This window comes from Bacillus rossius, chromosome 1, assembly GCF_032445375.1.
Source record: "Bacillus rossius redtenbacheri isolate Brsri chromosome 1, Brsri_v3, whole genome shotgun sequence".
Classification (NCBI taxonomy): domain Eukaryota; kingdom Metazoa; phylum Arthropoda; class Insecta; order Phasmatodea; family Bacillidae; genus Bacillus; species Bacillus rossius.
In genome coordinates, this window is record NC_086330.1 from 265,767,347 (window position 1) to 265,790,097 (window position 22,751).

Genomic DNA, 22,751 nt, shown 5'->3' on the forward strand with positions numbered 1-22,751 from the left:
CGTCGCTGGATTAGGCATAAAATCTTTCAGTAAGAACATTAAATAAATACGAAGGTCCGGCCACAATGGCAAGAGGGCGTGGATTAGCTAACTTCAGTGAGGGCCGAGCGAGTGGAAGTATTGACACTATCAAGACACTATCACAACCTGATCGTAACTCTGTATGGACTCTAACTCTACCGCCGGTAACGAGTAATTCTACACACAAGAGACAGCTGTCAAGATTAAGAACGTAGGCGTTACTACGGGAATGCGGAGAAAGCTTCACATGGTACCGGGGGAAGAGCGCTGAAAACCAAGCTATAGACATTGACAGCGTTACATGACTAGTTGTGTGTAAATAATTGTAACCCACCACTGGTATTAACTATCTGTATTGTTTGTTACGTGTAACATTGAGTAATATTGAGATTAAGCATGTTCATTAAGACTTTGTAAGTGGTATAGGCTTAGTAGTTGAAATTGACGGCGTTTTGATCGTTAGCTGTGACGAGCGCACGGCTCGCCACAATTAAGGGTATTGTTTTGTTTTGTTTTCATTGTTCAGAAATTGAGCACATAGCGTTAATTCGTGGGTATTGTGTTCTAGTGGGAACTTACCACAGCAGTTCGTCTCCACGAGAACCCGACTTGTTTAAGTGTTATGTCAGTTTGAGAATCTATGCTATTCCTTTTGGTGTTATTGCGTTTGTCAATAAAATGTTATTGGATCGAATTTAACTTAGCAACTAATATCACAACCACCCGCATACGTCCCTTTTTCCTCCTTGTTAGGGTTTTCCTGTGTCCTTAGTAAAACCCGCGACAAGGGTTTGTGCGCCATTCTGCTGCGTTTGCAGTTAGGGTGGTTGATTAGGTGCTTTAACAGAGATGTTCTTTACTATACGTATTCTCAAACTGGCATTTGTTGGAGTCATTCTAAATTTGTTTATATTTAGTGTGTTGTGCCCAGTAATCATGTCATTTTCAGGGAGTAGTTGGATTCAAGACGTTTCCAAAACGACACTATTGCAACTACTGACAGACCTAAAGGTAGTAGATGTGAATCCGGAAGAAGTCACGTTAGACGAATTTAGACGTTTAGCGCGTAAGTGTTACGCCACAGAACGCACTGACAATGTGACTGACGTGAATCCGATTGATGTAAAAACCAGTAACGTAGTTGATGGTAGTTGTACGAAACATGTCTTAAATAAAATTATAGGACAACTGCCCGAATTAAAAAGTTGTGTTCCCACAGACAGAATAATATTTTTGAGTAAGGTGGAGGACATTACTGCCTTAAATATTATACCACTGAGCACTTTGTATGGGTTGTTAGTGTGCCAAGTCCCGTTGGAATTATGTGAAATTTTTTTGAAAGGACAAAAATGTAATTGCAATTGGGAGGAAATGAAACAGATGTTGATACACTCTTGCACCAACTCAAAAATTAGGGAAAAGCTGTATAATCATTTTCTGTGTAGATCGCAACATCATGATGAGTCAGGCCTAGCCTACGTCACGGATATTTGCGGATATGTTAAGGTTCTAGGTAACCCTTACCCAGAAAAAGAGTTAGTAGATATGATTATAGATAACCTAAGTTCTGACTTGAAGATGTATTGTTTGGTGGGGAAACCAGTGAAGTTAGCTGATTTAAAATCAGAAATTATTTCAGCTGAAACTCGAGTGCATGGTCGCACTGTGGACAAACAGGAACATAATTACATAAAACAACTCTCAAATGAACAGGCGCGACACGCAATGAATAAACGTTGTTTTGTTTGCGGGAAAACTAATCATGTTGCCCGCGATTGTTATTTCCGTCGTCAAAACTTCGAACGTATGCAACGTCCTGAATCGCCCCAAGTAAACAGACACCAGGGACTCCGCTGCTTTCGCTGCGGGAAAGAAGGGCATATAAAGCGAGGTTGTACAGGGGTGGACAAAAGTAACCGTGTAAATCAGGGACAGATTGTATCGAGCACCAAAAATCCTGGCGCCTCGGAAAGGCGAAAAATGAATATAGTCACTAGTGGGGGACAAGTACCTCTAGTAGAAGTAAATATTTGGGTAGAATGTTGCGTCGCCCTGATAGAAACCGGGTCTAGTAATTCTTTAATGAGCCGCGCTTGTGTGGAACGATTGCAAAAATCTATTTCTTCGAAAATTAAAACAAAAGAGTTCTCACCCAAATTATTCAAACTAGCCAATGGAGAAATGATCAACGCAAATACTATTGTCACATCTTTTTTTTAAAATAGGTAAACTACGGTGGAAGTACAATTACGTAGTCATACCTAATTTGAGCTATGACATTATTTTGGGAGTAGATTTTTTGAAAGCTGTACAAGGGAAGATTGACGTAAAAAGGAATAAACTGCACTTTGATTTTACTGATAAGAGCATTGATTTCCTGCCAACTGGCGAACTTAGTGTAGCTATAAGCTGTGAATTAGAAATGACAAAATTAGAGAGTGAATTCAAGGATGTCATTAACGACAGAATAGGGAAATGTACTGTGGAACCCTATATTGTCCCGTTGAAAGACCACATTCCTGTCAGATGTAAGCCGTATCCAGTTTTAGGACCCAAACAAAAATTCTTTAAAGATATAATTGATAAATTGTTAAACGAGAATATCATACAACATTCGCGTAGTATGTACGCCAGTCCCGCCTTTCTTGTAGAAAAAAAATAGACCGGGAAAATTTAGGGTAGTGGTTGACTATCGAGAAGTCGGGAAGCATATCCAGGTTGATCCTTACCCGGTTAGTCAGGCGGAAGTCGTGTGGGAGCATCTTTCCAAGGGAAAATATTTTGCAGTACTCGATCTGAATCACGCATATCACCAATGCAAATTACACGAACAAACCAAACACGTGTTGGCTTTCATAACGCCGTGGGGATTGTACGAATGGAATAGAATTCCCTTTGGAGTAAGTTTCGGGGCCCAGGCTTTGTGCAGAGCTTTAGCCGCGATTTTGAAACCATTCTTAGGGAAGTTCGTAACGAATTACATGGATGACGTTATTATATATAGCGAAACACTCTAATAACATGAAGACCACGTGCGTCAGGTGCTGGAAGCCTTTAGGCTGGCGGGGTTGACGGTTAACAGGGAGAAGGTTACCTGGGGGCAGAAAGAAGCGAAGGTGTTAGGATTTATTGTACGAGGTGGGCAATTCATATTGGACCAAGAGAAAGTCCAGGCAGTGATATCTTTTCCTCGTCCTAGAAATATCCGAGGGATTAGACGTTTTCTAGGGATAGTTGGGTACTATGCGCGTTTCATACCCCAGTACTCCCGCAAACGTCCCTTTTTCCTCCTTGTTAGGGTTTTCCTGTGTCCTTAGTAAAACCCACGACACCATCATTAGAAGGTTACGATTTTCCGGCAGTCCCTTATTGAAAATATTTAGGAGTAATTTTTGACAAGCATTTCACTGATATTGAACACATAAATTATGTGATCAATAAATGCTACCACAGACTTCAACTGCTTAAAGCTTTAACTGCCAAAAGATGGGGAGCGGATATCCACACCCTATGTGCTATATTACTCTCTACAATCAGGACTAATTTATTATATGTTAGTATTATTTTACAAAATGTATCTAAGGTGCAAGAGTATCGATTGGAGAAAATACAGAATGAAGCCATGAGAATTTTTTAAGAGCTTTCAAATCTACCCCAATTACGTATATGCAAGTCGAATTAGGCCTTTTACCTTTAACTATGTACTGACAATTGGCTTACTGTAAACATTGGAATCATCTACATTTGTCACGAATATCAGGCCTAAGTAGAATATTGGATATGATATATGATATTCCACAGTCCATTCAACGCAGTTCTTTGTTGATGTTGCCCGCTAAAGTTAAATCGAAATTTTCCTTTGATTATGATTGTCAATATTATTATCCCACTTTATGCATTTTCGGACTCAAAGATCATTCGCCCTATGCTTTACATCAGATAGCCACAGAAATACTGACACAAGACATGGACTCTAACCAGATTTACACCGATGGTTCCAAAATATCTAACGGAACTGGAGCACCCTGGTTTGATAAAACTAATGGCAGAACTAGGTTATATCAATTGCCTTCTTATGTGACTATTTATCTTGCAGAAGCATTTGCAATTTATCAAGCATTGAAATACGTGTTAACCGATCAGATCAAATCACCTATAATAATATCAGACTCGGCCAGTGTTTTAACTGCTTTACAATCTTTACATGATCCTTCCAAGATTATTATTCTTTAAATCAAAAAATTATGCTTGAACTTTCGTCAAAGCACAAAAAAAAACAATTTTTATATGGGTTCCTAATCATATTGGCATACACGGCAACGAAATAGTCGATAGTCTTGCGATCATAGCAATTACACGGTGATGTCGTACCGACCATGGCCTTTAAGCCCGTGCCCCGCACCGCTAGTACCGGATCCCGTTTTCGGAGTGCACCCCTAGCCCAGCCGGAATGAGTCAAGCAAGCGCCCCGGGCGTGACCTCAATTAACTGAATTAAACATCAGGACACGAAACCCCGGGGGCTTGACTACGGAAAACAATTCCCAAACGAGGCATTAAGACAAAATTAATTAATCACAAGCAGTGAGCAAGTGCGTCGTAGAGACTCCGTGCGCATGCACGGAACAGAAAACAAACCTTGTTACTAGCCACAGCGGCTACTGGGCTTGATTAATTGGCCTGTGATAGTAGTCTAGGCAAACTAAGGGAATTCAAACCCAAACAGTGGATGTTGAGGCAATTTATAGTTACATTTACAGTCGCCAACTTGGTGCCCTTTTTAAATTATTAAATCATTTAAAACAACTGTTAAGCCTTAGGCAACTATTTACCAGGTGCAAAGTTTTAATCAAGCACCTGGAACATGTTTTTTACTCATAGTATAACAAATTAGGTTATTTTAAGTTTTTGGTGCCGACTCACAAAGGAGGTGAAAGTCCCCTCCCTTGCGAAGCGGCTATCTTTTGGCAGTCTCCAATCACTCCGCGCCGGGAACAGACGTGTGTCCGTGGGCAGCATTCAAGTTAGTCACACTTCTTATTTTTATTCTGCACTATACCTTCATAACTAAATCCTTTTATTAATTCACTGCTGCCCACTTCGACTCGGCGTGTATTTTGTGGAACCGGCCCTATCCCGACCGTCTTCATTGTGATACCGCGCTGCGTATCGGATAACGAAACTTACGGTACCAGCCGACTCCAGCGAGAGCATTTTATTTAAGGACGCCGTGCATATGCCTGCCGGCTGCACCATCACGTAAGTGTTACTCCAAACTTAGGAGCCCGCTCATCGAGCCCCCCTCCCTCCACAACGGTTTACTTTCGGCGCAGGCCATCTCCAGCGAGCATTGACCCACGTCCCGCGAGACTGCAGCGGTAATAATTTCAGTGTCGCGTAGTGTTGTGTTTTTTTTGTTTTTGATCATTTGGTAAGTGTAACTGTGTAACCGCTAGATGTTGCCAAGTGTTGGTGAGAGTTTTTGTAGCGGGACTGAACCGCGTAGCGAACATGTAGTGTGTCCTGTGTACCCACGCGGACCCCCGCTGAAACTCTTAAATTAAACGTAATTCTCACCAACTTGTGTTACAATCATTTCTGTAGTCTTCTGTCCTCCACAAGGCCGAGCGGCCATCACAGCCAAGGGAAAACCATTCAGGTTATATTTCAAGCCGTGTACCTGGCGGAGCACGCGGGGGCAGAGTACCCACGACCCGACATCAACGGCCTAGCAGCCCGCTAGCCTGGCGCCCCTCCGGACAACAACAGCATCGCGATGCCCGTAGCGCCCGTCAGGTACCTCCTGAGGCTTTCACAGAGGTCGGGTGACGGCAGCGGGACGTCTCTATATATCGTCGATCTCCGCAACTTTTACACCCTATTATAAAGGCCCACTACCATAACATCAGGATTTCAGAATGGACAAAATTATCAACATCTCGCTCTACCTTATATCATGAATTACATGGCACCTCATTTAATGTCAAATCCCGCTACCCCGATTCATCACTTCGCAATCGGACTGTACTCTCTTTTCGTCTTCGCACAGACCATAATAGTTCACCAGCTCATTTTTACAAACTGTGTATTATTGACACAGCTGAAGGGCCCGTTTCACTAATGTACAAGTCTTGTTCGCAACAATTGTGTGTAACAAGTACTTACTACTACAAGTTGTCAGCAACAAGTGTTTCATGTATCTTTGGAAAACTTGTTGGTGACAAGAATTGTCCGTAACAATTCTTGTTACCAACTAGACTTGTCCGCTACACGTGTTGTCGGTAACAAGTATAAACATAACCTATAGTCAGAAGTACATTCGCATGATAAAAAGTCTAAATATTTTGCAGTCGCTAATAAGATTCTTATCCTACAAAAAATCAGAGATAAGAAGGAGACACTGTTTGGACCATTTTCTTGTACCTTAACAAAGGAAATGAAAACATCATGCTGGAAAGAAATTCATACTCAATGTGGCAGTTTGGGGTTGGTGGCAGCTGATAAAGAATGGTCTTACACTCGTAATGTAGGTATTGTGGCAGAACCTAAAGAAATCAACAATGGTATGTTTGTATATGTATTTGTGTATTTACATAAAATTACAGTTACCTCTCGAATAGTACACAAATGGGCTATAATAAATATAATTACTAATTCTAAGGCACTCAACACCAAAGCATATCATTTACGTTAATTTTCTTGAAGTTAGTTTTAAAATGTATAGTATAAGTTTATATATTTTGTTTATTTTACAGAAAAAGGTTGATAACCGAAAGAAGACTGGAGCACCAGGTGGTCCTGACTGCAAATACACTGAAGTGGATATCTTAGTTTTAGATATTATTGGAAAGGATAGCCCTGTCATTCAAAGTCTTGGTGTTACTGAGACGTGGGAAGCTGTAAGACAATAATGAAACAGTCGTGCCTGAAGCATATACATTTGAAGTTGTTGAAAATGCAGGGAATGTTAGTGAATTAGTTAGTACACCTACAGGAAAAATGGACAAAGAAGAAAAGAAATGATTCTCAAGACCCATTGTCACAAGAGCCACTGCATCAGCTGAAGAAGAAGAAGCTGATGTTGCAGGTGGAATTTCTGGAGAAGGAAAACTACCTTAAGACATTGCAAATTTTGAAGTTAGAAAAGGAACTAGATCTTGCTCCCTCTAAGTTTACAGAATCATTAACGTCTGTTTCTTATTTGGTAGACAGTAGATGATACAAACCATCGCATGTACAAACTGAAATTACTTAAGAGCACAAAGTACATTTCATTTAGGCTACATGATATTGATTATAACTAAACAATGTCTGTAGAACAAATGTTTTTTAAATACATTCTCCATTGTGTCAATGTTGATCATTTTCTGCCACAGTAGCTCTATTAATGTTCATGCAAAATTTTCTTGGTTGAAGAAATTTAGTAGTTCCTGCAATCTTTGTCTTGCATTTGGAGGCGCATGGTTAACCTCTTCAACAATTTCATTTTCCATAGGTTCTTCATGGTTGACTGCTGGTAGGTCAATGTACTCCCCCTCATGTGAAATGGCTCAAAGTGTTGCACAACACTTAAATACAATAGCAGCATAAAGTGGTGACAGTCTCTTTGAGAATTCCAAACATATTCTCAACAATGCTTCTTGTTTTTTATGTGCTCTGTTAAATGCCAAGCTTCCAGCATGCACACAGTTTACGGTTGGTGTGATAAGCCATTGCAGCAAAGGTTAACCAGAGTCACCAAGGATGATGGCATTTGGGATTGGACGCCAGCCCCCTTCCATTGTTCGGAACAGGCTACTGTTCCTTAATACTCTTGCATCATGGATGCTGCCAGGACATTTGGCACTCACAAAGTAGATTTCCATATTTAGACCACAAAATATCATGCATTTTATGGAGTGATTACCATTTCTATCGACAAAAGCAGACTCATAGGCAGGTGAAGCATCTATTTTAATTAGTGTGCCATCAACACACCCTATTACTTGTGGGAAACGCGCCACAGCAAAGAATTATGCAGAAACATTGAGAACATTCTCAGGCCACTTTATGACAACGGAAAATTTTACTTCATTTACTGCATTCACAACACTCTTCACACATCTACACACACTTGCCTTGCTAACTCCATGTGCATCTGCTATGACATGGTGTTGTCCCCCATTGCCTAGCCAATGCAAACCAATGCATAACTGTAATTTTGTAGGTAATGCTTGAGACCGGTTTGTGGGGTGAAATAATATGTGCCCAATGTCCTCATGCAACTGTTCCATTTTCACTGCATTCATCCGAAACCGTTCATGAAATTCATACACCGACTGAAAATTGCCATTTATTCTTTCTCTAAAAATTCTTCTCCTTTTTGGTGGATTCTCTTCATCTTCAGAAGAACTAGACCACATTTCCCCTTCAAATTAATGTTTTAAACTCACTTTTAGAGCAGTCTACCTACCTACTGAGACTTGTAAAAAAGACTTGTTCACAACAATTGTAACCTACAAGTTTGATCCATTATCTGGTTGGTAACAAGCATTACACTTGTCCGCAACAAGTATTTTACTTGTAACTTGTCCAAATTCACCTGTAATCACAAGTGTTCACTTGTAGCTTCGTGAAACGCAATGTTTACATTTTTTTACAAGTTTGTCAGGATTTACTTGTTACGAACAAACTTGTAGCTTTGTGAAATGGGCATGTTGTGCTTGTGGAGAACCTTATGGCGACGTGAAACATATACTACTCGAAAGTTCTCAGTATGTAGGTACACAACAGATGTTACAAGAATTGATGAAATTAGGATTGTCGTTCCCCTTGTCATATCCTTCGCTGTTATTCGAATATACACAAGAAGTATGCAAGATATTAGTAGATTTAATTATACATAAAAATATTCTAATATAACCAATGTTTAGTAAATATTCCGTGGTGGCCGGTTACTGTTACTAATCCCATCCTAATACTACTCTCGTCCATGGCCTTCAAATCATGTGGTAGAGATAAGCCTCTACCGAGAATACTAGGGACCGTATTCCAAGACACAAAAATAAGGGTTTAGGTGTTGAATATGCAATACTTGTACCCTAACCATATTCCAAGTGCACGATAGAACACAGCCAGTCCCTTATTTTTAGAACATTGATTTTTGGTGTCCTATCTGTTGCCGATTTGATCCATAACTGTATATATAATTTTTCCTTTTTAATGAACTTTAACGGAACTTTTACGATTGCAATTTCCCCCCCTCCTTATTATCTTAAAAAACAGCAAACATAAATACGGCTAAAAATTTATCGTTTATTCTTGTACAACCAAAATTAAATATTTTATTTCACATTATAATTCCATAATTTTTAAAAATAAGCTAAAATTGCGATGGATTCCACGAATTACAACTGTTTATAGCCTCGCACAAGTCCTCGTTTATCAAAATGCCTGCCGATTTGATACCTTACAGGGGTTCAATTAGGACACGTTTTGTAATATGATCCGACGAGAGTTAGGGTACAGCAGTTGCCCAACAAGGCAGTGCATATTAGCTACCTTACTCAAACGTCTTGGAATACCGCCCCTAGGCATCCATACCTTGTTATCCTTCATGTAGATACCATATTAATATAGTAGTTACGCTGCTTTTAACCATAGCTGCTGGTTAACGCTGTAGGCCAACAAAGAAAAAAAAGTTTAAGAAACATGGAATTGAATACTAGCAAATACTGTAGAGGGAGAATACAGGACAGCTCTATACTAATAGCACAGCCGCGTGGGCGAAGAGCGTCAGCGCTGCTACCTAGCGGCTCGGCGTGATAACAGTACCCACGGCCATGCATTCCAAGCCTAAAATGTATTAACTTCAACTCGTCATTGCACCTAGCCTAATCAACATATTCTTTTGAAAAAAATTGTGTTGACCCTCGTATTCTTTGCGGCCATGCAAATGTAAATTTATTTGCTGAAAAGTTAGTTGCTTTCGATGTAAAAAAAAGTTAACAATGAACAGCATATTTTCAAGGAAAATTGAAGTAAAAGTTTTGAAAGCATTCTATTGCTAATCATCGTTCATTTAATGAATTATCTAATGAATTAATTAAATTATCCAAATTTTTTAGCCAATAAATACTATTGATTTGCTATCGTTCAACAGCCCCTTGGTTAAAAGTTTTTTTTATGAATATGTGCAATATAATGAGTACAGTTGTTCATATAGTATATAATACGTATATAATAATTATATGTACAGTTAACATAGATTTGAGCACGATATAAAATTAAATAACATGGACATTTAAATAATATTGAAAATTAAAGGGAGATGAAAAAATACATAATTTCAGTATGACATAAATATGTAGAAGTACATAGCGTTTGACACAATGTAAATAAACAATATAATCCTTAAATTCGAACTTGAAATTGCACCATCTTAAGCTACCATAAATATTAAATATGTATTAATACCTCGTTACTTTAAAATAATAATATTTAAATAAATGCATTATTACAATGGTACCAGAGCTAGAACAAGTTTTACAAGATTCACTTCCATTGTAAATGAAAAAGTCTAATAATATACAAGATCGAATAATATTATGCTTGTAAAATTTTATCCAGCTGTACCTAAATAGGTAGCAAGAAGTTTATTTTCCGCGATCATACCTTCTAACCACTGCTATGGTAAATATTTCATACAATTTACATGTGCATGACTTTTTTTGCTTTTTTGTTTTCTTTGCTCCGGGTTCTCCCACATTCATCGTAAAACAAATATTTTAATGTCATAATCAATTGTTTTATAAAAGGTGTAAACGATGCTTTTGCGAGGAAATACATTATCTGAAAAGGAATTGTGTGAAAATAAGAAGAAAAAAAGCATAAAATCACTATAATATCAGCAAACCAAGAAATAAGGCATATTTAGTTAACAATGAAAGTGGGAAGTGGGAAATATTACAACTCATGATAGTATGTTTTTCTAAAAGAAATATTTTAACTTGGGGAAAATTTTTACGTTCTATAAGGCAATAGAATTAAAAAAAAAAAAAAAAAAAAAAATTGGTTGTCTGTAAAGTCGGTTTACGGACGATAGTTTAACGTAACACAGTCATAACAAAACATTGATGAAATGATTGATCCAGAAGAAAAGGAAATATCATATTCGGCCTGAGACTGAGCCGTAATAGGTTTTTGCAACCAAACCATTTAGGCATTAAAAATATTATATTCTTTGAGGAAGAATTTTTTTTTTAATTTTTCAATCTTTTGCATGATAAAATCTACCTCTGCATACTTTTATGAATAAAATTGAATCATTTTTATTGAATTATCACTATTTTGTATGGATACAAAGGAGTGAAATGAAATGTGCAATTGAATTAATAAATTTACTTTTATTTGCATTCATTAATTCAAATATATTTATTACTTTTGAAATGTTGCGTGCACCATATATAGTTTTACAAGTACAAAAAAAATATTTCGCAGCTGCCGGGTTTCGTACCGACAATCTTTAGTTAAAGAGTTAAATGCGCTAACCACACGCCCACGAGGCCACACTAAAGTATTGTAGTTTCAAATGTCATATATATATTTATATTTATAAAAACTTTGTTCACGGTAGGGGTAAAATATTAACACGATTTTAAAACAAATACGCATCCCGAATTATTTATAATGTGTTACAATATTTTTTAAAACATTGTGCAAAAGATCCCGGGTGTAATTTGAATTATTATGTGAAACTGTAAAACACCATTGTTGGTTCAAAACGTATTTGAATTTTCAACATTACTTTTAAATAACCGTACCGATTGTGCTGAAAATCGGTGGACGATCGTTAAATTACATAATATTAATAATTCAAACAACGAAAATATGTTTGAAAAGTCAAATCGATGGTTGTTCCAATCGAGTGGAAGAGAGATGCCACGCATGCGTACATTGAGCATGAAGAGAGATGATATGCATGCGTACAATGAGCAAACAGAACACATCCGTAGTGGGACATCCGTAGTGGGACATCCGTAGTGGGACACTTTTTCGTGCGTGCAGCCGGCGCTCATCAATTTATTAGACGTTGTCTAGTCAAAAAATATTTAATATTTCCTTTCAATTCTGACGGTTACTCTTTGTACTTCAGCGAGTTTAGTTTCAGAGGTTTTCGTATGGCGCGGCCGTGGTCGCGGCAGCTAGGGGTAGTCATCACGCCGAGCCGTGAGAGCGCAGCACCATCGGTTTCTCGCGTAAACGAGCGAGCTGTCCTGTATTCTCCCTCTACAGTATTTGATACTCGTTGATTAGAACAATGGCGTCCGACTAAACCTCGAGTTCGTGTAAATCGGAATCGCTAGTGTATTTCAGCTTTCTGAAAACTTAAGTATTTGTATATTAGTAAGTGTGCGGTATGAATTGAAGAAAAGAGCTCCCATTTCTGTATTATTACTGTTTTCGATTATCTTAAATATTGCGGTTTGGGATGTGCAATTTGATTGTAAATCAAGCTCTCTTCTCTCGTCTTAGTGGTTTTCTGAATTCTTAAATATTTGTGAATGTGAGGAAGCAGGAATTGAAAACAAGCTCTCATCGCTGGATTATTTTTGTTTTCAGATATCTGAAATATTTTTGGTTGGAAGAGGCCGTGGGATTAAAAATCAATGATGACTTTAATGTTTTCAGAAATTTTAACTTTTTTTCTAGTGAGAGGGGCCAGGTGATTGGAAAATAAATTCTCTCCGCTGGAATATTTCTGTTTTGATAATCTAAATATTTGTGGGTTAGGAGGCATATGGTGGATAAAAAAACTTCTCATTGCTGAACTATTTCTATTTCCCGAAATCATAATATTTGGATATTATGTGCATGCCAGGGATTTATAAAATGAGCTCTCGTCGCTGGACTATTTCTGTTTACTGAAATCTTAAAAAAATATTTGTGTGTTAGATGTGCCAGAGAACTAAATAATAGAACAAGTCGCTGCACTGTTTCTGTTTTTTGAGAAATTTAATTTTGGTTGTTAAGTGAATGTTAGTGATTGTATAAGGAACTTATTGCTAGACTATGTCAGTTTCCTGAAATCTTTACTTACGGGTCATTCCATTGTTACGGGTGTGACAAAATTGGTAGATACTGCAATGCAAAACAGTATGTCCAGAAAAATTTTAAGTAAGCATAATTTTTTAAAGTGGATGTACTCTTCTCTAAATGATTAGTTCACAAACCAAAAGCTTAAAATATATCTAAACTCTTTATTAAGGTACCGTGGTGCTAAAATTAAAATTGTTACGGGTGTGACAAAAAATACCTCTCTTTATGAACAACGGTGTTTTTGACTGGAAATGTCTGTTAATAAAATTTTGGAAAAAATAATTTAAATTCTTGGTAAATCTGTATTGTACGGATTAGCGCCAAAAAAAATCGTACAAATATGAAATAACTTTCATTATATGCTCTTTTACGTCCTCTTTTCAAAACCGCCTGCGGAGATTAAAAATTCCAATTACTTTTGGAGATATCGCCGTTCTTATTTTGCAATACAAGCCCTATGTAATCATTCAACAGACACCATTTTATATTTTGCTGTGGGTGCGTGAATGCCTAAATAACAGAAATTTTCCATTAGGTAAGGTTAGTTACATGATAAATACTTCAAAATAAACGGAAATTAAAAATAATATTAATTAATTTTACTTGTATAGTTTTAAGTATTTATAATGTAACTGACCTGATCTAACAAAACAGGACAAAGGTAGATTAGGTCAGGTCAGCTACAGTATAAATACTTTGAAACTGAACGGACATTAAAAATAATAAAATTAATTTTAATGGTTGTTTACTTTTAAAGTATTTATAATGTAGCTGACCTGACCTAACAAACCGGGAAAAAGGATGAACAGTAGGAACTCACGTAATTTTCTTTTTACGTGATGTAGTCGTTCAACTACGTCGCGAAAAAAAAAAAAAAAATCATACTTGTAAACAAGCAACAATGGTGGAAACGCGGGAAGCCTACGATTCACTCATCCTTCTGGACATACCCGAATACTCACGTTGGCAAGCCTTCTTTCAACAGACGAGAGGAAAACGCCAGATCGTGCATCTTCGGGTTTTTTTTTGGTAATGTAAATAAATATGCAACTCATGAAAACTAATGGTCAATTAGGTTATGTTAAGTAGCTACATTATAAATACTTCAAAACATTGTGGATGGTTGATTTGGTTAGGATAGCTACATTAAAAATATTGTGAAATCATGTAAACGGTTTCCTAGCGCTGGATAGCTACATATTAAAAAGTTATTTGCTAAGCAACCATAAAATGATTTTACAGTTTTTTTAATGTAGCTATACTTACCTAATATAACCAACCATCCACAGTGTTTTAAAGTATTTTTAATTACTTCTTGCTAATTTTAAGAAAAGAAGGCTAGCCAACGTGAGTATTCGGGTATGTCCAGAAGGATGTGTGAATCGTAGGCTTCCCGCTCAAAACGACGCATCAGTGCACATCACGAAAATTAAAAAATTCCATATCTCCTAAAGTATTTGGAATTTCTGATCTCCGCCGGGTTTAATGAAAAGAGGAAGTTAAAGAGCACAGAATAAAGGTATTTTCGGATTTTTAAATTTTTTTTAAAAAAATCGCTGAAAAATGAATATTAAAAAATTCGATATCTCCAAAAGTAATTGGAATTTTTAATCTCCGCAGGCGGTTCTGAAAAGAGGACGTAAGATAGCATATAATGAAAGTTATTTCATATTTGTACGATTTTTTTTGGCGCTAATCCGTACAATACAGATTTACCAAATTATTAAAAAATAACTTAAGTGTATTCTGATGATTAAAATTATCTGAAAATGAATTTTAAACAAGCACAACTGTTTTTTTATAATTTTTATAAATTTTTCTACATGTTGCGGGTGTGACAAAACATTTTAATGATGATAGATTTGTAAAATCAATTCTTAAAAATTATTTATTTATTTAAAATCAAAAAAACCTACTTTAACCATCCTTTAAACTTCATTTTGACTAAAAATAAATTATTTAAATGTAAACTGTCCACGGTTATTGACAAGTTTGGGAGGTTCACATTTATTCACAATAACAGAAATGTCCTCAGTTGAAATGTCATTTTCTTTTGGCCAGATCCACATCTTCCCTCTTGGATGCATGTATTTTAAAACTACTTGGTTAGTTTCAATGTCAATACTAAGCACTTCAGCAAAATAGTCTTTCTGGCTAGTGGTTTTGGTCCCAAGACCCATTACATTAAGTTGCACAAATACAAAGTCGCCAACTTCAATACTGTCTGTGCCCTCTATGCTGACTGATGCAGATGGGCCTGGTTGTGGAGCATCACTAACTTCACACTCATTATATGCATTTTTCAAGTTTACAACCAAACTGTTTTCACCATAAGATGTTATAGCAACGCTAACAACGCCTTCAGTCACAGGCTGGAAGCTGTGAAGTTTTTGGAGCCTTGGAACCGGATCAACATTAACCCATCTTGAGGACACAGTTTCATACATTGAAATAATCTCAATGGCAGATGTGAAGAGGATTGTTATCCCCTTTAAGGCATTCCTAGCACAGTCAAAAAAGTCTTCTGCACACTGTACAACACACTGACGTGACTTGACTAAACGCCAAACTGTACGTTTCACTGTCCCTCCTACACCGTCTACAGACCCTTTGCCATGAGATGTAGCAAAGAAGTTCCAAGTGCAATCAATACCAAAATCTTGCTGAAAATATGTCAAAAGACAGAATTATGTAACGGTTCTTAAATTGAGCTGCACTTCCATCCGAAAATATATGAACCCGTGCAAGGCTGGGAAATTCTTCTTTCAAGACAGTGATCAATTTATTTAAGAAAACCCAGACACTGTATTTGTTGTGGTTCAAGTCATCACTGACTATTACAAAACAACGTCTGCAGACACCAACCCAAGCAACTGCAGTGAAAAGTGATACTTGTTGTTTGTGCCAATGTGCACTTTGAATTTCATCTTGAAACCCTGCTGTATAGTTTTCTGCGAAGTCTATTTGAAGAACAGCAGTATTTGTTGTAACTTTTAATTTTGTAGCATCGAAATGCTGTGCTTGCTTTCTTTTAATGTAACAGTGCAGTTTAAATTGTGGAAATTGATTCTGAATTTCTTGTATGCAGTTGTGTATTTTTCCTGTATGCTCTATGAGGTTGACATCTTTCCATTGTTTCCACTTGACATCTATGTCCATGTTGTCTTTATCAATGAGCCCAATTATAGGAAAGTGTCTACACTGGTCACAAAAATTAGCCATGCAAGGGTAATTGTCTTCATCACATACTGCAGTAACTAGAAGATCATCCATTTGACAAGGGAACATAACAGCTTTGCTCACAGTATCAATTAATAACTGCATATTGGAATGGTATTTGCAGCCACACACATTATGTGGTGTTTCTGCTACTGGCAGAACATATGGGGGTCGCAAGGAGTAAAATTTGGACTTCTTGATTTCTAGATTTGGATATTCAGAAATAAACAGCTCGTACGCCTCTCCTATTGTTGTAATCATAATTCTCTTTTGAAAATATTCTTTTTCACCTGTTTGAAGATTTTTAATGATTACAACATCCTTTCGACCGGGTTTTTGACAACTAACATCATCTCTTACATAAAACTCCAGTACTTTTTCTTCTGTTTCATTGTGTAAATGTTTTCCTGTTTTAGAAATATTAGCAACTTTTTTAGCTACCTCAGGTAGTACCTCTAACAAAAGTTTCTTAACCACTGCACTTTTCTTCCTTGGACTAGACGGAAGGTGCTTTCTTACTTTATTAACCCAAGAACCCTACCCATTCCAGATATTATACTAACCCTACCTGGGGTACTCCAGTACCCCACATAAAAAATTTTTAAAATACACAATTATTTTTAATGTTTTAAAATTTTTATTATACCATACACAATGCAAACATTTAAAAAAGGCATTACTTTATTCAACATCCTTCAGTTGCACATCCTGGACATATTTTTATTTGATGATCTGCACATATAAATTTTTTGCAAGTGTGACATGATGTTCTGCTTTTACGGTCTTTGCTTCGGTTACAAAATGAGCATCTGCCTGAATTTATGTTCTTCTGGATAGTAACTGTCTTCTGTACCGGGATACCTAGAATCCCAGCTATATCTGTACGGAGATTAAGGGACAAACTTGGGATCTTGATTCGAGCCTCGAGGTGTGGTCGTATCAAATCAGTAGCCAATTTTTTCAGAAATGTACGTCGATTTGGCAAAGATTCTTTTGACTTTGATTCAGAACCTGCCAAAAGTATCATACAATTGATTCCAACAGCATTCAGTAACCCATAAAATATACATAAGGGCCATCGACGAGTCTTTCTTGACACAGAATATGTATGACATAATTTATCAAAGCAGTCAACACCACCCTTTGTACTATTATAAAACTCAATTAAGGTAAGTGCACCAGTAGTCGTCATGCTAAGAACAATTTAAGGGAAAAAAATCGCCTACCTAACCTTTTTGGTGTATTAGCGCTTATTATGTGTTTGAGTTGAACCTCAAACATTCCTCTACAATAATATAACTCACTTTTGTATAAAGACAAATTATTTTAGTATATTTACAATTTTAAAAAAAGTGTTATTTTGAGCCAGTAGTCATGCCAATTTTCGTATTTACCAGTACTCGTCACATCTTTGTGCCTGTAGTCGTCATGCGTAATTTCGATGCCTATAGATTGTAAACAAGAATTTGCAATTATTATATAGTACCATTTTGGGTTTAACACTTTGTTTTAAATGATAATGCAAACTATTAAATGGAACTGCTAACATAACATTGTAATGTAAATACACAAACATAAAAATTATATTACTTATACTCAACTTACCGACCTATACATTGCTTTCGGCAGTCGCAATTGGTCGCAATAAATAAAGCTGGAAACAAGATACATTGTGCCAACACTTACATATAAACATTGGAAAATACAAACGTGATAAGAAGTTATTAAGTACATTTTTACATAACACATGTAAAACAAAAAATGTACAAGTATTTAAAATATTCAGTCAAAAAACATTCTTTAAAGTGATCATTTTTGTTTCGTGATTAAATTTCACAACAGTATGAACATTTGCCTAATGAAAATGCAATAAAACATTGAAAATAATTAAACCTAAAGTTATATTTCTTAAAAATTATCTAATTAATTATTGTTCAATAATTGTATTAGTTCGTGCAATCTTCCACAAGTTCTCTAAACTTAATTTTCATTAACATCAACAGATGCACTAAAAATGTAGTTGACCCTGGCACCTTGTTGATTTATGCTTGGAGATGGAAGAATGCCATTAATCTGTGACCTACTTACATAAGAAACATCATTTTCTTTTGTCACAAATACCTTCTTACTCTCGTCTTGAGCTCGCATGCCCATAACTCTTACTTCTTCCCCTTCAGTTTCTTGGATGATGCAAACAAATCTGTATTTTGTTGCGCCCCTTTTCCCACCCATAAATGTCACAAGAACAAAAGATCCAGGCCGCAAATTTTCATCAGTCACCTCTTCTAACTCTACACATTCTTCTTCTTCATGTTCCCCACTCCATTCATCAGAAGATTCCATAGGAATGATTTCTTCCTCCGATGATGATGATGTAGAATTGTCATCCACTTTCCTCTTCTTGGCAGTCTGTTTTTCTTTCTCCAACCTCTTTCGCAATCTTTCAGCTGCCCGTTCTTCCTTTTGCTTTTGCAAGTCAATTTTGGCCTTCTCTTTCTTAGAAAAGTAATCTTGCCAAGCACTCGAACTAGCAACAGAAGGAATTTTCTCTCTTGGTGCACGTTTCTTTAACTTGGTTTTCTGAGAAGGCCAAAACAATGCTCGCTTGAAGGGTGAGGGAATGGATTTGTCTGTGGGCACAGCAGTAAGATCTTTGGATGTTGATGGAGTAGGCTCAGGATTAATTGAGGAAATGGTGTCTTCAATGATTGGTAGTTCTTCTTCAACAGCAGTTGGAGGGTTTGATGGTTTTTCAGGTACTGTTGGTTCTTCAATTTGGGGGTGTGGTTCCTCATGTTGGGCAGAAGAGCTGGTTTCGACCTTGTCGTAATTTCTAACATGTCTCCAATATTCAAATATTGACGTGTCTCTAACATCTCCCTGCCACACATCTCCCGATTCATTGAAAAGCTTCAATTTGTTATGTCCCAGAAACTTTTCCAAGTGCTCAACAACCCGAGAACTACCAATATTACTTTCTGGAGTCTTGGGTGTAGGTGAGGAAAGTGTTGATGCTGGTGTGCATGGGACACTGGAGGGCCTAGAAACGAACTTGTCCTCATCCACTGCAGAAGGATCCCATGGGAAAATTCCACTTTTCCTGAACGAGTGCTGCAGTATTTCTGGGGTGACAACTTTCGCGATCACAGTATCCAGCAGTTTGGCGAAATCTTTCTTCTTTAGTGTGGGGTCTTCCTTGTGAGCCACACGCTGCAGTCGCCACTCATGAACTACATTTTTCCATGCACTTTTGAGTGGCTTGAAGACTCCGACATCCATGGGCTGCAGTATGTGGGTGGAATTAGGCAATAACGCCACTAAAACTATCCCATGATCTTTGCAGAATGTGCTGCTGTTCAGAGTCAGATGTGATGAATGGCCATCAATGAAAATAATTGCTGGTAAAGTTATCTCCTTCTTCACCAACCACGGGTGAAATATGTTAGTCAGAAATTCATAAAATACTTCACCAGTCATCCAACCATTTGGTGACTTGCCAATTCCCCACTCGGAAGGTATTCCTGCTACAATATCCTGTGGAAGCCTTTCATACTTGAGGCACAGCAGTGGTGGGCAAAGTTCACCAGCTGCATTCCCAGTCAGTAATACAGTGATGCATTCCTTTTCGTCAGAGTTGACTTGCTGAAAAATGTTTTTGTCTCCTTTTTTGGCCAGAACTTTGTTACCCTTAGGGTTCAGGAAAAAAGCAGACTCGTCTCCGTTGAAAATTCTTCTTGGGTCAGACAGAACATCTTCCAGCTTGTTCTCCTCCAAGTACTTGTATACTTCCCTAAACCATGCTGATATCTGTTCCTGCGAGACAGCTGCCCGACTGGAAGTCAGATTTTGTGCAGTTCTCAAGGTTAAACCTGGATTCCTTTTAAGGAAAGATGTGCACCATTTCCTACCTGGCCGCCCATCTTTAAAAGGAAAAGGCCTCCTTAACTCCTTAGTTAACTGCTGCACACTATTCTGCAAGTCGTCTATGGTAATCGGGAATCCTGCTTTACAGAGAGAAAGAGCCCACTGCACTAGCATGCTCTCTTCCTCTTTCTTAAGCCAAGATTCGGGTCCCATTTTTCGTCCTATAGGTGTCTTGCCCTTTACTTTATCCGAAAGTGTGTTCCTCGGAACACCATGTCTTTCCGCTGCCTGTTTTATGGACATCCCGTCCTTCACAGCCTGCAAAGCCTCTTCCATCTGGTGGGGCTCATATTTCAGTATGCTTCCTCTCAGCATGGCACTGCAAATGAGTTTTATTGTGTTAATTTATGATTTGACATCAAACTAATACCGAATGAAATACTTACAAACTATTTTCAAATCATATCGAGAAATGTTTATTTTAATGAAAATAATCCAATACTTATATGTAACCAAAATTATATATTATCGGGGAGGAAGAAAATACACTAATGAGGGTAAGTTTTCAAATAGTTCTAATTTTAGTATGTTAATTATTTTTTAAGCTAATGTTCTAGTATTCGTCATGATTCTGTACCAGTGTTCGTCACCTGTGACGACTACTGGTCCTGATCACTGATTGGATGTTTTACAAACACAGTTAACTTATCATGATGTAATATACATTTTAACGAATGCAGATATTCGATTTTAAAAATAACTGACATGTACCAGTGTTCGTCAGGCATGACGAAAACTGGTGATTTATGGTATTAAGTGATCCAGTGCTCGTCACCCACATTTTTTTTGTAACTTTGCATAATATCGCTAGACTTAATATGCCAGATATTTTGCTAAACACCTCTTAGAAACATAAAAATGCAAACATTACCCTGAAAGAAATACGAATGCAATAATTGAAAAAACTAATTACTTACCTTCTTAGCACAAACCAACAGCAGTATATACCACTTCTCGGAGTATGGTGCACAGCCTCTTAGATGCGGGAATTCCCCTTATGTAATCGGGTGCGTTCCGAAAATCTTTATGTCGACAAAAATAAGTGACTATCAATCTGAATTTTAATACGTTCGAATCGCGAGACTTTGCATACTTGCACTTAATATTAATTTTTTTATTTATAAGTGACGACTACTGGTGCGATGACGACTTCTGGTACACTTACCTTATTTCTGGGATTCTGACAGTTTTGTCCTTATCTTTTCGGTCATGCATTGTAGATAACATTGTGACAATCTTTTTCTTCTTCTTTGGGGGACAGTATGACAGAAGAGTCTCTTCACCACTGAAGGCAAACATTGCGCTGTTTCGTTTACGTCCACGAAAGTCTTTGAACAACGGAGGAATTTCTGGCTTGTTAGATTTCATCGTACCTACCATTGTCACAGAGTGTTCACTGAGCAGTTTTTTTGCCAAGGGTATAGAGGTGAACCAGTTATCAAACGTGCAGTTCCTGTTGGTGCCATGAATAGGTTTGGTCATTTCTGTAGAATAATACTGTGCAACAGGCATACCTTTGGGAGTTGAATCCTTACCAGTATACACTTGAGCATTCAACATATAGAATGTCTTAGCATCACACATCATCAATATTTTTATTCCATACTTGTCAGGTTTTGATGGAATAAACATCTTGAAAACACAGCGTCCATGAAATCCAAGTAACTGCTCATCAACTGTGCAGTATTCTGATGGCACATATAGCTTTTGACTGGTTGCAACAACATAACCGAAAATCTCCCTTATCGCAGCAAGTCTATCATTCTTTCGACGTTCACTCCTACTTTCGCGATCATCAAAGCGTAAGGTATTAGTCAAAAATTCAAATCTTGCTTGTGACATGGTACTATGGAAATATATCACACCTGTACGCTTATCAAACAGCTCACGAGTAGTTAGAGACTTCATTTTCAAAACACCAGCCAGATAATATAATCCAAAAAGAGCTTTTAATTCTATAACGTTTGTATTACGAGTAAATGATGTTCTTACAGGTGCTTCAGTAACATCTCCATCTGCATCATCGGTGTTCTGATATCGGTCATTTGAATATTTTGATCGCTGCACACCAATTTCTGAATTTGTGTGTTTTACTATATCAGCTAGTATTTCCTCTGTGAAAAATAAATTCCATGCTTCTATTCCAGATGTGATATTTCTTGCTGCACCTTTATTCCCAGGAAGATGAAGCACTTTATTCCTTGCTGGGCACCTTACATTATTTGGCTTTATGCCACACCATTTATACTTATTCTTTCCAAAAAGTCTGTCAGGCACATCGATCACCGAGAGAAGATCTTCAGATTCAACATTTGAGTCATGTCCAGTAGGTGAAGAATTGCTTGCCAGAACACACGGGTCACTATGTGAAGAACCAATTCCCTGAAAACACTCGTCATCACTACTACTTTCTTCTGGTCTACAATCTTCAACTATTCCATCTGGTTCACTGTCTGAAGATATGTCACTTGCACTAGTCGTCAGATTTCATCAATAGTTCCATTATTTCAC

The 22,751-nt window shown here is 37.3% G+C and overlaps 1 long non-coding RNA gene across 1 annotated transcript in view; it reads left to right on the forward strand.

Annotated features, from left to right (window-relative positions):
* The first annotated feature begins 12,310 nt into the window (after window positions 1-12,310).
* LOC134527562 (uncharacterized) overlaps window positions 12,311-22,751 on the forward strand; it is a 122,513-nt gene continuing 112,072 nt past the window's right edge. Inside the window, exon 1 of the long non-coding RNA XR_010074218.1 lies at window positions 12,311-12,404. This is a non-coding gene — a long non-coding RNA (uncharacterized LOC134527562). The remainder of the gene's footprint in view (window positions 12,405-22,751) is intronic.